A 17,420-nucleotide genomic window follows, 5' to 3' on the forward strand; every position below is an offset into this window, starting at 1 on the left:
CCTGGAATCAAAGCACGATTTACTTTGTAACATTTATTGCAAAGTGAAACGCTGAATTTTGCTGCAAATTTTATTTTGTGTGAATTGTTTCACTCATCACTAATCAGGACTTTATGCAACTACTGTTATTAATATTATTTCTTTTTTGCAATTGGAACACCGATGGGTGAGTGACATGCTCAGAGTCGATTGGAAATGGGCATTGAAGCAGCAGCCTTTAAATTTAAAAGGCGGCCTTTTAGCCATTACACCACACTGACCAAAAATGTGGTAGTTACATTGACTGGCAAGATTAAATTGGCTGAATTTTTGTGTGTGCACACAATCAAATCGCTTTTGTTTAAGCGGTAAAAAGAGGACTAATATAAACAATTTTAAGTGTCAATTTAACACAGGGTATGAGTGTTGTGGCCTGACACTTTATCTGGGGTTTGAAACTGCCTTTTGCTCGACAGGGCTGAGGTAAACTGTGGCCACTTCAACTTTCTGACTTGTTCTTAAAATTGATAGATTGGTTGCTTAGAACAAGCCTGTCCTACCAATAAAACTGTAGGAAAATATAAATTAGTCCTGTAATAGTGACTTATTTGATAAGTTTGCTAAATTTCTATGAGATGATGCCACAATTAATTTGGTGACATCATGGCTAGTGAGTGTCACTTGGTCAGGCTAAATTTCAGCCAGAAGCAATGCATTGTTTATGTTCTACAGAAGTATGAAGCGATTTTTTTTTTTAACAAAAATACAGTGTTTAACTTGCACTTTTACCATAACGACCCTTGTAGCCGCCGAAGCGTAAGGCGAAGTCAAGCACGGGGAAAACGCGTGTCGAGAGAAATCTCTCAGTCCAAAAGTAAGTTTTGAAATATTTAGTGAAAGTTAAAAGCAAATAATCCACACAAGAATAAAAGAAAAAATAGTTACACACAAAAGGCAAAAAAAATGGAAAAATGTATCTTCTCTAAACTTAGCTTTTCTTGAGGAACTTTAGTTATTTCTGTACTTAAAGGTTCTTAATTTCGTCTTCTGTACACCTTAAGCGTACGGTACAGCATTCAAATAAGCATTGTTTTCTTAGAGATATTTCACACATTCAAAGAGCCCGTAAGCCCTCAGGCACGGTCACGTGCATAAACATGAGTATGAGCAAGGTTTAAAACCGTATGCCTTGTGTAAGCCAGCCCGGACACAGACAGGCAGACATGTTAATGTCACCCAACACACGTTTATTTCCACAGTCCATTATTTACAAGGTGCACAACAACCCCCAAAGTCCCGGCTACAACAATGCCTCTTTCCTTCTTCAGGCCACCTCCACTCCTCTCCTCCAAGACCTTGTCTTTCTCCTCCCGACTCCAGCCATTGTCTGAAGGGAGGCGGCCCCTTTTATATGCACCTGGATGTGCGCCAGGTGTCCTCCAGTGACTTTCTGCCGACATGCCCCTGTGTGGCGGAAGCACCGGCTGTGTCCCCGGAAGCACTCCGGGTGTCCCCGATCCTCTTCCCCCCAGCACTTCCGGGTGTGGCAGAAGTGCTGAGGTCCAGGGCTCTCTAGGCACAGGGGCACCCCCTGGCGGTGACCACAGGCCCCTACAGGGTAGAGCTTCAAAGCTCTGTACCCGTGGCCCCCAAAGGAACCAGGGTGGTCACCCCCACGTGGTCTGAGGTGAGCGTAAGCCCTCTTCCGGTCTTCCTAGGCATCCACAGTCGGCTCGCCACTCTAGGCATCTCCGACAGCCTCTACACCTTACACAGGGCAAGGCTGTCACTAAATGAAGAATAATTTTTACTGAAAGCTGTTAGAAATGGCAAGAATATACCAATTCAATTCTACTTATGGGGGTTATAGGAACCTCTCATAGATTATGCATGGTCATCTAGTAAAATATTCATGAATCTTATAGAACTAGGAAAATGGCTGTTACAGACCCTAATACTCTGCAATCTTATGTCCAATGCAACCATGATGGAAACTGGCCTCATGGGAAACTAAACATATTATGAAAACATCATGTAAGAAAATTCAAAATGTGCATGCAATGGTAGATTTGCATACTTACAAAGGTTACATTTTTGTAATCTATTCTTATATCTAGCGTAATCTATTTTTATGCTTATAGCTGATAATTTTCACAGAGAACCAAGTAGGTCCAGCTGGAAATGAATGTGACAAAACCATAAATCCAAATTCTGAACAAAATTAACCTCTGGGCACACAAGCATTATTTTAGGAAAATTAAAGTCTTTCTATCACATGCTAGCCTAGGCCAATGGCTGCCCACCACCTTCCTAGGCATTCCACAATGTACTCTAGTGCAGAATGTTGTCAATAATCTTGGTCTTATGTGATGAAGTTCAGATGGGGAGTCTTCCACTAGTTATTTTAACATACCTACACTGATTCCTGGTGGCACAAAATGACAATAATTACTGCTACAGCTCCATAGGTTCAACATTCTGGGTTAAATTTTTGCTTTGGTCATTTTGTTTATGGTGTCCGTGTGTCTTCCTTGTATCTCTGTTGGCTTTCTCTAGGTAGCTGATTTATGTCCCAAATTCCCAAACAATTTATGTTACCTTATATCCCTTAATTGATGGTGGGACTAACCCAAAGTGGAAATGTTCTTAGGTGTGGCATGCAATGGGCAGGTGAACCATTTAAAAGTTCATGTCTTGCAGTAAAATTCCCAGGAGACCATTGCCCTCAAATATTGTGAAATAGACGTTTGGAGCCACTAAGAGTTTTCGTAAAGTTGACTGTCTGATCAAACTAAGTAACCAGGCAAGAAGGGTGTTGTGCATGGCCATGACCAAGGACCAAATGTTCTCTCACACAGAGCTTCTTCAGAAGACATCTGTTTAGATGGGAAAGATGACCATTTCAGCAGCACTCTATTAGTCAGGTGTTTGCAGTAGAGTGGGTAACATCTGCTTGGATTTTGTCCAACAGCCTTTAAAGAACTCCAAGAGCATGAAGAAAAAGATTCTCTGATCTGATGAGACAAAAATGGAGCTCTTTGACCAGAACTACAAACCCTATGTCTGGTGAAAACCAGGAGCTGCTCGTCACCTGCCTAATACCATCCCTACGGTGAAGCACAGTCGTAGAAACATCATGTTGAATGCTGCCAAATACAAAGAGGTCTTTGAAGAAGACCTGCTCCAGATTTCATGCTAAATCAGATTGGGGCAACAGTTCAACTTCCAGCACAGAAATGACCCAAAATATACACCCAAGACAACACTGGAGTGGCTTCAGGACAAGTCTCTGAAAGTCCTTGAGTGGCCCAGCCAAAGCCAAGAACATGTTGGACAGAAATGAAGATGGTAGTTTACAGACACTTTCCATCCAATCTTATGGAGCTTGAGAGGATCTACCAGGAATAATAATAATAATAATAATAATAATAATAATAATAATAATAATAATACATTTTATTTATTTGGAACCTTTCCCATGCTGAAACCCAGTTGTGCAAAGCTTGTAAAGACTTACCTAGAAGACCTGAAACTATAATTGCTGCCAAAGGGGCTTCTACAAAGTAATGAATTAAGGAACTGAATACTTATAGAAATGGGAGATTTTGGTGGTTTGAGTTTTAATAAATTTGCCAATCTGAAAAAATGCTTTCATTTTGTCATTCTGGGTTATTGGTTGTGGATCGAAAAAAAATGGAACATTAAACCCACAAAAAGTGTACAGAAAATTGAGGGGGTCTGAATACTTTCTGAATCCACTGTATGCACACTTTGCCATAATCCACACTTCCCAGCATTTTCATGGTGACCTTCATCTTAACTGACTTATCCATTTTCCACCCTCCCTCCTCTTTCTCCTGGTTACCATCACAGCAAGCCAAAGCCTATCCCAGTTCTTTTCAAATAGCAGGGTTAAACTGTATATTGATAAAAATGGGGGAAATATTAGCATAATAATTCAAAGTGTATTTCTGAGTGCAGTAGGACACACACAGCTGCAAATCTGACAAAATAAGCAAATATTCAGGATAACTGGAAACATGGAAAAAAAAACCTAAGCTATAAATTGCCAAAAAGTAACAGTCTTAATTACTTGGCAGAATAAAAATTAGAAAATGTTCTCAAACCAGACAATAAAAGGAAATTACACAGCTAATACAATAAATACTCTAAATCATTTGGCAAAAGCAAGAAAGAATAATGAATACATAGTAAAGTACTCATCTTGAACATAAATCTAAGAAAAGGAAAAGAGGAAATAATGAAATTCTAAGATATTAAACACAAAACAGCAAGGTACCCACAAAGAAGAGAAACTGTTGGAAAGATTCTTTGTTCTGATATGCTTTGATATTTTATCTGTTTAAAAATGTTAAAAAAACAATCTGCTGGAAGTGGACCTCTGGTCCCAAGCCCGAAACGTCTTGATGTTGGCTAGAGTGCCCTTTTGTTATCAATAATTGACAAAAACTGAAAAACATTTCTCAAAGAAACAACACAACACATAATACACTTTAGTGATAGAGTTTCCAATAACAACAACAACAACATTTATTTCTATAGCACATTTTCATACAAACAGTAGCTCAAAGTGCTTTACATAATAAAGAATAGAAAAATAAAAGACACAGTAAGAAAATAAAATAAGTCAACATTAATTAACATAGAATAAGAGTAAGGTCCAATGGCCAGGGTGGACAGAAAAAACAAAACAAAAAACTCCATAGAATGGAGAAAAAAAATCAAATCTGTAGGGATTCCAGACCATGAGACTACCCAGTCCCCTCTGGGCATTCTACCTAACATAAATGAAACAGTCCTCTTTGGATTTAGGGTTCTCACAGAAGGACTTGATGATGATGGTCATGTGGACTTCTGGCTTTTAATCCATCCATCATTGTTGGAGCATCATGAAGCTTTGAGTAGGTGGAGGTGGCACAGAAACAGAAGAGAGAGTTGGGGTCAGTACGGATTTCAGAGCCACCATGAATAGTTATTATGATGAATTGAACATACAGAGTATCAGTATTAAGTTAAATTGAAGTTATAAAAAGGCCATGTTAAAGTAATGTGTTTTCAGCAGTGTTTTAAACTGCTCCATCGTATCAGCCTGGTGAATTCCTATTGGCAGGCTATTCCAGATTTGAGGTGCATAGCAGCAGAAGGCCCCCCGCCTCACCACTTCTTTTAAGTTTTGTTCTTGGAATTTTAAGACCTCTAGGATCTGAGGTTACGATTTGCAATATAAGGTGTCAGACATTCCGATATATAAGATGGGGCGAGATTATTTAAGGCTTTATAAACCATAAGCAGAATTTTAAAGTCAATCCTGAATGACACAGGTAACCAGTGTAGTGACATCAAAACTGGAAAAATGTGTTCGGATTTTCTTTTCCTAGTTAGGATTCTAGCAGCTGCATTCTGCACTCGTTGTAAACGATTTATGTCTTTTTTGGGTAGTCCTGAGAGGAGTGTGTTACAGTAATCTAGTCGACTGAAAACAAAAGCGTGAACTTTCTCAGCAACTTTCAGTGATATAAGAGGTCTAACTTTAGCGATGTTTCTTAAGTGAAAAAATGCTGTCCTAGTGATCTGATTAATATGCGATTTAAAATTCAGATTACAGTCAACAATTACCCCTAAGCTTTTTACCTCCGTCTTGACTTTTAATCCTAATGTATCCAGTTTATTTCTAATATTGACCCCTATGTCCTCTGACACACTCGTGCACTTGTGAGGCAGACTGAGGGCTCATCTAGTTATAATTCCACCCCGAGCCAAGGGCTGGCATGGTCGTCTAATGCTTTTCCTCCTATCTTTCCTACAGATCGGGCCACCACCAGTCTACCTGACGCCATTTCTGGGTTCCTGTCTCTTGACCCTATCTCTTTCTGTCTGGCCTCCCTCTTAAGGGGCAACACTGCCATCTTCGGATCAGTCAAGATCTAACTGTCATCTGGAAAGACACTCTTCATTTGTTGTTTTTGCCTTGCTTTTTTTTTCTTTTGCCCATCAAATACATGGGGTTCGACTTTGAAGTGCCCAGACTCTCTTTAGATGTCATTTTGATTTTGTTATACTTTTCAGGGTGTTTTGTGGTCAGAACAGTGAAAGGTCAGTCAGTCAGTCATTCTCCAACCCGCTATATCCTAACACAGTGTCACGGGGGTCTGCTGGAGCCAATCCCAGCCAGCACAGGGTGCAAGGCAGGAACAAACCCTGGGCAGGGTGCCAGCCCACCACAGGGCACACACACATACCAAGCACACAATAGGGACAATTTAGGATCGCCAATGCACCCGGAGGAAACCCATGCAGACACAGGAAGAACATGCAAACTCCAAACTTACTGCAAGGCAGCAGCACTATCACTGTGCCACCGTGCCACCCTCAGTGAAAGGTTTTATTTCAAATATATTCTTTAAACATATAGAACTACATTTTTTAATTTTGATTCAGTATCTTTTGTTAATCCCCAAGAGTAAACGGTCTTGTCGAATGATCTTTGGGGGTCAGAGAGCAGGGTGAGGTGTACAGCGCCTCTGTGTGACGATGTGGGTTTGGCTCCACGCTCCCATCGCTGTTCAGGCTTTGCACTCTACCTGCAGCTGACCTTCTCTCCACTACCGATCTGGAGTCGTCCCGATCCCTGGCTTCGGTTCCACTCCCTCCAGACCGCGACTTGGGAATTCCTCTCACGTCCAAGGCTCTCACGTGTAGGACACCACATCCCAAATCCTGACTCCCGCTGCCATCCGCGGCCCCATGCGGAGTCACCCGTCTCCTTCTTTGGTCACTCCCACTACATGCTTGCTCAGCGGGAGCGACAACAACTACTATGCCCTGGGTGTTGGCCTAACACCCAGGCTGTCTGCTCAGCTGCCTGCGAGCGCTCGCTCACTCGCCCACTTCCTGCTACCACCTCCGTTCGTCCTTTTTTCTGTTTTGATCAGTTTTTTTTTTCTCTTCCACTTCAAACCGACTTTTATACAGAGAGGGGCCTTAGCAGATGCAGCACATTAGCCACAGGAATAATCACGGATGTGGGCAGTCCCTCACCTGTGCACTAGGTGAGAAACGCCCACACCGCAGATCGCCCCGCGGCTTGCTACGACTACTGCGCCCCCTCACGAAGCCGCAAACGCGGTGATTATTTATTTAACAACTGGCCCTTGCTATACCACACCCTGGAGCAATTTTTCAAGTTAAGTGCCTTGCTCAAGGGCCCAACAGAGTATGATTCCTTCTGGCAGTAACAGGATTTGAACTAGCAACCTTCCAGATGCCAACACAGATCATTAGCCATAGAATTTAATACGGAACCGAATCTGAAGGAGTATCCAGTCATTAACATCCAATCAAGTCTTCCTTGGATGACACATACAATCTCAGAATTTGCTTTTCTTCTTTGGGGCCAGGTAGACATACATCCTTTATAGAGAATAACTAATATGACCACCTTGTTGACACTACAAGTAATTTACTGTAAATACTCATCTGGGGTACTTACCACATTCAGACAGTAGGCAGCCACAGATATCCTCAATGCATCTTTAGCCCTTATCTGCCTGTTACCCTAACCCTAACCCTAACCCTAACCCTAATTGTGGCTTGCTGCTATATACACCCTACTTCATTAAGCTCACCTGACCACATTACTCACTTTAGTTCAATTAAATATCTTAAAGGCATTTGGGGCCATTTAGGACAACTGATATTATATGTCACTGGTGGGCAGACTGTGAGAGAGCCAGCTACAATAGTTGGGTCACCAGCTGGACTATCCTGTTTAATCATCAACATTTGCCAAAGAAAAAGAATAAACAAAAACAGCATTTAGTGCTTCTGCACTTCCCAAGTACTATCAAAATGGCCAGCTTCAGGAAAATACACAACATGCTGTGTTAAAGGGAGCTCTGCCTCTTTTCGTTTCTGTATTGTCCAGACCGGAGGGGTAGAACCATCTTAGTGCAAGTTAGACATGCCAGTCATAACTGTAGAAGGGAGAGAAGACTGTTAGCGACAGTGTCCCCCTTTCATTGTAGGGTGCTACTGCTTACTTCGACAGAGTGAGGAAGATGAACACCAGACATAATATCACAATTTGAACCATACTGTAACATCCTGTGATTGGAAACTATTTCAGATTCTGTTTCCTGTTGATATATAGCTTCAGATGTTTAAATGAATATAACAACTTGCACTGTTATGGCCACTAAACAAAATGAGAAGCCTGAGAGCTTAATATTAGAAGACAGCTGGTTGTTCGGCAAATGTGTTTCAGTTACTTATTTTAAATGTACTTTGTTGTAGTTGACAATAGTTAGTACTGTAGTGGGTTTCTGTAACGAGACAGCTAGCGGTATATTAATGTCTTTGCATCAAAGTTGCATACAGCAAAATGAAAAAAAAGTAAATAAAGGGTCATCACGTTCAAGTTTATTGTCATGTGTATAACAAATACAATCCATGCCTTTATTTCCAGTACAATACAATACAATACAATACAATTTATTTTTGTATAGCCCAAAATCACACAAGAAGTGCCGCAATCGGCTTTAACAGGCCCTGCCTCTTGACAGCCCCCAGCCTTGACTCTCTAAGACAAGAAAAAATTCCCAAAAAAACCCTTGAAGGGAAAAAATGGAATACACATTGGGAAGGGCTATTCAAAGAGAGACCCCTTCCCAGGAAGGTTGGGCGTGCAGTGGGTGACAAAAACAAGGGGATCAATACAATACACAGAATAAAACAAATCCTCAATACAGTATAAAAATAAAAATCTTACAAGTACGGAGCAGAATTTAACAGTAGATGATATCACATACTGTGGTGGGCTGGCACCCTGCCCAGGGTTTGTTTCCTGCCTTGCGCCCTGTGTTGGCTTGGATTGGATCCAGCAGACCCCCCGCGACCCTATAGTTAGGATGTAGTGGGTTGGATGATGGATGGATGGATGATATCACATAAAATGATTTGGATTTGTTTAGAGCCCTGTAGACCTCATTCATCAAGCTGCCTCCCCCATTTGGCCATTCCACAGCTGAAATGGCGCTAATCCAATGAAAGGACCCTTCTTTCTCATGATTCCTGCAATTCTCCATCTGGGATGACTTTACCTTAGGCAGGCAAAACAACTTGGCAGGTGGGCCATGGCACCGAGTGCCACATTTGAGTATCGAGAAGAGAAACAGAATAGGTGAGGGTTAGTAACAAATTCTAACTATCATGTTACTTATGTTTTAGTGCTAATGACTGACAACAGAGATGCAGTCTGTACAGTTAATCAGCAGCTCTAGTCAGGGTGTGCTAAACTGAAGTAGTGAGTCTTCATCTGGGATTTGAAAGCTGAGACCGAAGGGGCATCTCTTATAGTAGCAGGCAGACCATTCCACAGTTTAGGGGCCCTGTAACTAAAAGCTCGACCTCCCACTGCTATTTTATTAATCCTTGGAATACTAAGCAGACCAGCATTTTGAGATCTTAATGTGCGCTCTGGTTTGTAAGTCATGATAAGTTCAGACAAGTAAGCCGGACCTTGGCCATTAAATGCTTTATATGTTAAAAGGAGGATTTTGAAATCAGCCCTAAACTTAACCGGGAGCCAGTGTAAGAATTTAAGAACTGGAGTTATGTGTTTGTATTTCCTTGTTCTTGTAATAATTCTTGCAGCAGCATTTTGGATTAACTGGAGGCTGTATAAAGAACAGTTTGAACATCCAGTGAACACCGCATTGCAGTAGTCAATCCTACTAGAAATAAATGCATGAATTAATTTCTCAGAATCCTGTTTATTTAGAAAGTGCCTTAATTTCCCAACATTTTTAAGATGGAAGAAACATGATTTGGCCAACTTTGTAATGTGCACTTTAAATGACATGCTAGAGCCAAAGATAACTCCTAGATTGCTGATTCAGTAAAATTAATGGTGATTCCAACTGAGTTAAATGATGACAGAATATTGTTGTGATTAGCATCATTCCCTCCAACAATTAATATCTCTGTTTTATCTGTGTTTAAAGACAAGTAATTCTTATCCATCCACACCTTTAATTCACTAACACAACTAATTAACGACAACATCGAAGAAACTTCATTTAATTTAAATGAAAGGTATAACTGGGTGTCATCTGCATATGAGTGAAAATTAACATTATGTTTCCTAATGATAGCTCCCAGTGGAAGCATGTAAAGTGAAAACAGTAAAGGTCCCAGTACTGAGCCCTGCGGGACACCATATTGAACTTCTGTGTATAATGATGGAGTACTGTCAGCACATTTCTGTACATATTGGAGTTGATTTGATAAATAAATAGTAGGATAGATTACTGTAATGCAGTGTTCACCGGCTGCTCAAAGCGTTCTTTATGCAGTTTTCTGTTTATTCAAAATGCTGCTACAAAAATTACTACAAGAACCAGAAAGTATAAACATGTAACTCCAGTTCTTTCGTCCTTTCCCTGGATCCCAGTTAAGTTTAGGGAAGATTTCAAAATTCTCCTTTTAACATGTAAAGCCTAAAATAACCGAGGTCTGGATTACTTATTTGAACTTATCATGACTTACAAACCAGGGCGCACATTAAGATCTCAAGATGCTGGCCTGCGTATCATTCTAATTATTAATAAAATAACATTGGGAGGTCAAACTTTGATTTACAGGGCCTCGAAGCTGTGGAATGGCCTGCCTGGTTATATAATAGATGCCCTTCAGGCTTAGCTTTTAATCCCCTGCTGAAGAGTCACAACTTCAGTTGAGCACACCCTGAGTAGAGCTGCTGATTAGCTGTGCATATTGCATCTCTGTTGTTAGTTATTAGTACTAAAACATAAGTAATATGATATTTATAAAATGTTACTAACCCTTCCTTATTCTGTTTATCTTCTCGGTATCATCATGTGGCACTTGGTGCCACTGCTTTACTGCCAAGTTATTTGCCTGCTTATGGAAAAGCCATCTCAGCTAATGCAGCACTGGAATCATTGGGTAGAAGGGTCTTTTCATCAGATTGACCGGCCCAGCCCTGTCTCAGCTGTAGAGTAGCCAGTAGGGTGGACGCAGCTTGTTGGCCAAGATCTCCAGGACTCTGACTGTGTCTGGCTTGTCTGACTCCTTTTCTACAATTGGGCCATGGTTCTACAATTAACTGATGGACAGATATTGTTATTTTTAATTTATATTAATTCATTTCTACTTTTGTTTTAGATGTATTTTATGAGGGATAGTCAAAAAGTTTCTGCACTTTTATATTTTCTTTGGAAATGGTGAAGGTGGGAGGAGTATTATTTGGCCATGAAAAAGTTGGTAGGACGCTGGGAAAATTGCATGGCAAACGAAGGTGACTATATAGTGAAGTGATGTAATTTGTTTTTGAAATTCTTAATAAACAGATTTTTTAAAAAGTGCAGAAATTTTTTGAACGTCCCTCGAAATAAATCGGTATCCTTGTATGTGATAGTTCTGCATAATCTATTCTTGCATTTTGCCTTGAGAGTTGTCAAGGCACTCTGCGTCTGCACTTGGTGAGGCGCGCCATGCAAAAACAAAGTAGTTTGTACAGTTGTATTGTGTTTCTAAGGTGACCATGATAGATTGACTATCTAGCTCTGCAAAGAGGATTACTTGCATTCTTATAGCTTCTCATAGAGCTAGAAAAGGTCCAGAGAAGAGCGACTAGGCTGATTCCAGGGCTACAGGAGTTCAATTATGAGGAAAGATTAAAAGAGCTGAGCCTACACAGTTTAAGCAAAAGAAGATTAAGAGGACAAATGATTGAAGTGTTCAAAATTATGAAGGGAATTAGTACAGTGGATCGAGACTGTTATTTTAAAATGAGTTCATCAAGAACACGGGGACACAGTTGGAAACTTGTTAAGAGTAAATTTTGCACAAACATTAGAAAGGTTTTCTTTACACAAAGAACGACAGACACTTGGAACAAGCTACCAAGTAGTGTGGTAGACAGTAAGACTTTAGGGACTTTCAAAACTCGACATGATGTTTTCTTGGAGGAAACAAGTGGATAGGACTGGCGAGCTTTATTGGGCTGAATGGTCTCTTCTCGTTTAGAGTGTTCTAATGGATGCTCCTACTTCACTGTTCTGAAGAATGGATTTGGCACCTTCGTTTTTAAGAGTATTTGAGGAACATGGACCAAGGAAGAATCCAACACACTACAGATCAAACAGAGTTTTAGCCATGCAACAGATCATTTAGGCTTTTCATTCAATCTAACAATAAACTGTAGGATTAAAACTGAGCTTCCAGGAAAAAAATGTAAAGACATATAAAACTCACAAACCTCTCATAAAGGCCAATGTCTAGAGATGAACCGATGTCCATGATCTACATTATGAGGCAACAATGATGCTAACCACAGTGTCAATGTGCTTCCCCTCTGAGGTTCTCTTGAAGAAAATAAAAGTGAAAGCTCACCTAATCTCTGTCTTGCCACTATTGTGTATAAAAGCCTTGATCTGAGAGGACTCAGGGACAGTCAAGCAGAGCAGCCATGCAGATTAACAATGTCATGTGACCTTCACCGCTACCTAGAAACATATTCCACCTAGGTCAACAAAATAGGCAATAAAGAAGGGTTAATAAAAAAGAAGATACGAACACAAGCCAGTGGCTAGAAAGACATTGCAAATAAATTACTTGTGTTCCTTTTTTTTTTTTTTTTACTAATATATAAAATAAGTGCACTTATTTGTTTTTTCTTTAAAAATCAGTTTCATTGAAAGCAAACAATTACAATGGGTAACAAAGTGTAACCTTTTTTGTCACACGAATGAAATGTGGGAATCTTACAGTATTTTCCGCTCTGAATTCAAATATCTCATCAGACTTTTTCTATCCTGCAAGGATTTTCAAGTGACAGACTAATACATTTTATTATAAACGTCATGCATGCACATCAGAGGAGCACCTTTCGGGCTTTTCAGGAGTATGTCACCCCACACTGGGACCTGTTGCTAACCATGTTGTCTCCCTTTCTGTCCACAGCTCTGAGAAGACAACACATGAGGGCAGCTGATTCTGCCCCTTCCAGCCTGAGTGCTAAAAAAAACCTGGGCTTCACAAAAAGAGGGTGTATATTGTGAGACTGTGCTAACCCCAAAAAGGAGCTCCCTTCTGACCGAGAAGGGAGCCAAATGATGGCTAACCTTCGCCTATCGAGACTGCTTTCTTTTTACTTAATGCACACTATTGAGATTGCATCATTGCAGCTGATTTTTGTTTTTGTTTTGCTGGAATTAAAAAGGACGACCCGGCCGGTAACCCAATTTTTCATATTTCTGGGCTGTATCATTCCCCCACGTAGCGACATGATATATTCATGCTGCATATGCATGCTGGAGCATTTTACCTTAATGGTGGAATTGTACAATTATCTGCTTTGCTTGGCTTTCAGAATATTCCTCTTAAGCATCCAGCAGTAGTCATCCAGTGTATATGGACTCCACCTGCCATGATAACATTTTTGCATTTAAGAAATGTTCTAATGAAACTCTTCACCATGCTCATCGCCAACTGCTCTGTGATACCCGGGTTTGCTTCCCGGGTCCTCTCTGCATGAAGTATGCATGTTCTCCCCGTGTCTGTGTGGGTTTCCTCTGGGCACTCTGGTTTCCTCCCACAGTCCAAAGAAATGCAGGTTTGGCGATTCTAAATTGTGCTTGGTGTGTGTGGGTGTGTGTGTGCGGGCCCTGCGGTGGGCTGGCGCCCTGCCCAGAGTTTGTTTCCCGCCTTGTACTCTGTGTTGGCTTGGATTGGCTCCAGCAGACCCCTGTGACCCTGTAGTTAGGATATAGCGGGTTGGATAATGGATGGATGAAAACTTCAGAGCAGAATCCACAAAATGAATTTTTAAAGATGTGTTACTTCTCATGTCTTTGTACAACTTCTAAAGATCATCCACCATTTCTTGGTAGATGTCTGCCTTACAATTCTTGCAAATATTCATAAAAAAACTACCATGCAGCTTTTTCAAATTGTTTTATCTGGTTACCCAACTTCTCATCTTGAATCAGCTCCTCAACTTGAGGTCCTACAAAAATTCCTTCTTTGTTCTTGGCATCACTGATCCTAGAAATGTTCTTTCTTAAATATATGAATCTGAGCCCATTTTGATTCTTTGCCATAGCAATGTTCTTAATGTGGAAAGTTATAAAATGTTCACAAACAGCAATAAAAAACATTTAAATCCTAAATTTAATTTTGAAAGACCCTTACATCATAGTACGATTTTATATACTAAATATACAAACTTTACACTAATAGAAAAATTATTAGTACATTTCTGAAATCAGCACAGAAATATTCTTTTTAAACATCCCTAAATTATTCTGTGATATATTCTTTGTTAACCGGTGTTAGATAGATAGATAGATAGATAGATAGATAGATAGATAGATAGATAGATGTGAAAGGCACTATATAATAGATAGATAGATAGATAGATAGATAGATAGATAGATAGATAGATATGAAAGGAACTATATGCTAGATAGATAGATAGATAGATAGATAGATAGATAGATAGATAGATAGATAGATAGATAGATAGATAGATAACACCAACAACATTTATTTCTATAGCACATTTTCATACAAATGATGTAGCTCAAAGGGCTTTACATGATGAAGAAAGAGAAAAAAAACAGAATAAAAAATTAAAATAAGGGAACACTAATTAATATAGAATAAAAGTAAGGTTCGATGGCCAGGGAGGACAGAAAAAAAAAAAAAACTCTAGACGGCTGGAGAATAAAATAAAATCTGCAGGGGCTCCAAGGCCATGAGACCACCCAGCCCCCTCTAGGCATTCTACCTAACATCAATGACCTCAGTCAGTCCTCATTGTATTCAGGGTTCTCATGGAAGAATTTGATGATGATGGTCATGTGGACTTCTGGCCTTTAATCCAGCAATGTAAGGGCACCACGGTGCTTTGATTAGGTGGTGGTAGCGCAGATTGCCACCACAGAAATCTGGAAAAAGAATAGAAAAGAAAGTAGGGGTTAATACAGATTTTGGAGCCACAGACAGATAGATCCATAAAAATGAAACTCCATAATTCTTCATTTTACTAATTAAGTTCCTTATTCTGATCTTAATTAACAGACACCCATCTCAATTGTAGGACATAGTAGTGACGTCTCCTGTTTTGAGAATATTGTGCCATTGTATATGGACATTTAAAACTATTTTTTACTTCCTGACCCTTGGCACCACAGGTCAAGCATGGTGGGTATTTAGGTATATTTTTATGTTTTATTGTTGGCTTTGTTAATTATGAAAACATATTTTTCATATTTTTTTTTTTTTCATATGTTATTTCTGTTATTTTAGTAATTATGTACTATGTCTTTAAATGTCTTTACGCTCCAAGTATTTTGTGGGTGGAGTCAAAAGACCCTGGGCCACCAAGATCACACCAGCTGCTGAGATCTCATCTCACCTACTTAGCCCTTGATAGATAGATAGATAGATAGATAGATAGATAGATAGATAGATAGATAGATAGATAGATAGATAGATAGATATTTGTCCTCAGAGGGAATTAGGGTTAGGTATACAAAAGTTACTCCATTGTTGAAGTATTGAATTTTATACTTAAAAATTTAAAGATACTTAACTTCTGAGGACAATATCAATAATTGATATTTAAAAATATAACAATTCTTTTCTGTTTTTTGAAAATTAAGGAGGAGAAGAAGTACCTACAAAGAATAAGTTATGAATTTACAAGTGGCCCAGTAGTTTTGTCCTTCCTGTAGACTTTGCTTGGTCTTCCTTTGTCAGTTTAACCAGTTTGTGGGTTTCCCTCCACAACATGTTGTGTTTATTTGGAAATTGTAGTAGACGTGAGGATGGTCTATAGGTAGTTGAGTCCATTGTGACTTTCACCCTAAATCAATGAAGCCTCACATTGTTGTCTGTGTTTGAAATTAGTTAGTTTATAAAAGAAACTGACTTTTGTAGTGGGCAGTTGTTCCTGATTGCTTCAGGTATGGGTACCTCTTATGGCTTTTGCACATACATTTTCCATGCCAGGAATTTTGCTTTACCCCCACAATGACCGTTAGGTCAGTTGATGGTTCTAATTTACTTTTCACTCTTATAATAATGGATCTTAAACAAACCTTCAGTGGGTTGTGGGGTTCCTTGTTGGACCAATGCTTGATAAGGAACCATTTCAATATGAGAAGGATTATTTGCTTGTTATTTATTTATTTTTGTTCATTTGCTTTTGAGCTTTGAAAACGTTCTGAGTACAGTATGTGGTCAAAACAGAAATCTTAAAAATGTAACAGCCTACGTAGCAGGATATGAACAGATCAAGAAAACCTTCAGTTAGTCTGCATGTGTTAGTATATACAGCAAGAGTACTTTTATTTTTTATTTTTCTAATTTTATTGATTTCATTGTAATCATTCATCCATCCATCCATTATCCAACCCACTATATCCTAACTGCAGGGTCACAGGGGTCTGCTGGAGCCAATCCCAGCCAACACAGGGCGCAAGGCAGGAAACAAACCCCAGGCAGGGTGCCAGTCCACTGCAGTATTGTAATCATTCCATACAAATAGATCAAATTTTACAAAAAAATTGGATTTAAAACAAATCAACCCCCACCCCTGAGTAAGAGAGAATGGCCAATAGAGTAAAACAAAGCTAGTAAAAATAAGTAAATTGATGAGCTTAATAAGTGGATACAGATAAATGGAGAAGAAAAAGAAATGGGAAGAGAATCTGCTTCCTCAATGCTTTAAAAGCTTAATCTAAAATGTTATTGATCACTTGCTGCCAGGTTTTGAAAAAGTTCTGCACTGATCTTCTAACTGAGAATTTGATTTTTTCCAGTTTCAAATAATATAAAACATCAGTTACCCACTGACTTAAAGGAGGTGAGTTAAGATTCTTCCAGTTGAACAAGATAAGTCTGCGTGCCAATAGTGTAGTAAAGGCAATCACAGTTTGTTTATCCTTCTCCACTTTAAGGGAGTCCACCAAACACAGCTGTTAGTGGATTAGGAGGGATTGGGACACCAAGGCTGTCTGAAAGGCATTTAAAGATTTTGGCCCAGAATGATGTTAATTTGGTGCAGGCCCAAGACATGTGGCCCAGTGAGGCTGGAGCTCGATTGCAGCGTTCGCAGGTTGGATCTCGGCCATGGAAACATTTTGGACAGTTTTAGGCGAGACAGATGTGCTCGATATATAATTTTGAGTTGAATAATCGTATGCTTTGTGCACATGGAGCTCGAGTGAATTCTCTGAATTGCTACCTTCCACTCCTTTTCTGAGATGTTGAGTGAGAGATCCTTTTCCCACTGTCCTCTTGGATCTTTGAAAGGGAGGGACTGTAAAATGATTTTATATATTGCAGAAATGCCGTCTGAGTCCTTGAAACTGAACAATATTTTTTGCAGC

This window comes from Polypterus senegalus, chromosome 18 (assembly GCF_016835505.1).
Source record: "Polypterus senegalus isolate Bchr_013 chromosome 18, ASM1683550v1, whole genome shotgun sequence".
In the NCBI taxonomy this organism is placed as follows: domain Eukaryota; kingdom Metazoa; phylum Chordata; class Cladistia; order Polypteriformes; family Polypteridae; genus Polypterus; species Polypterus senegalus.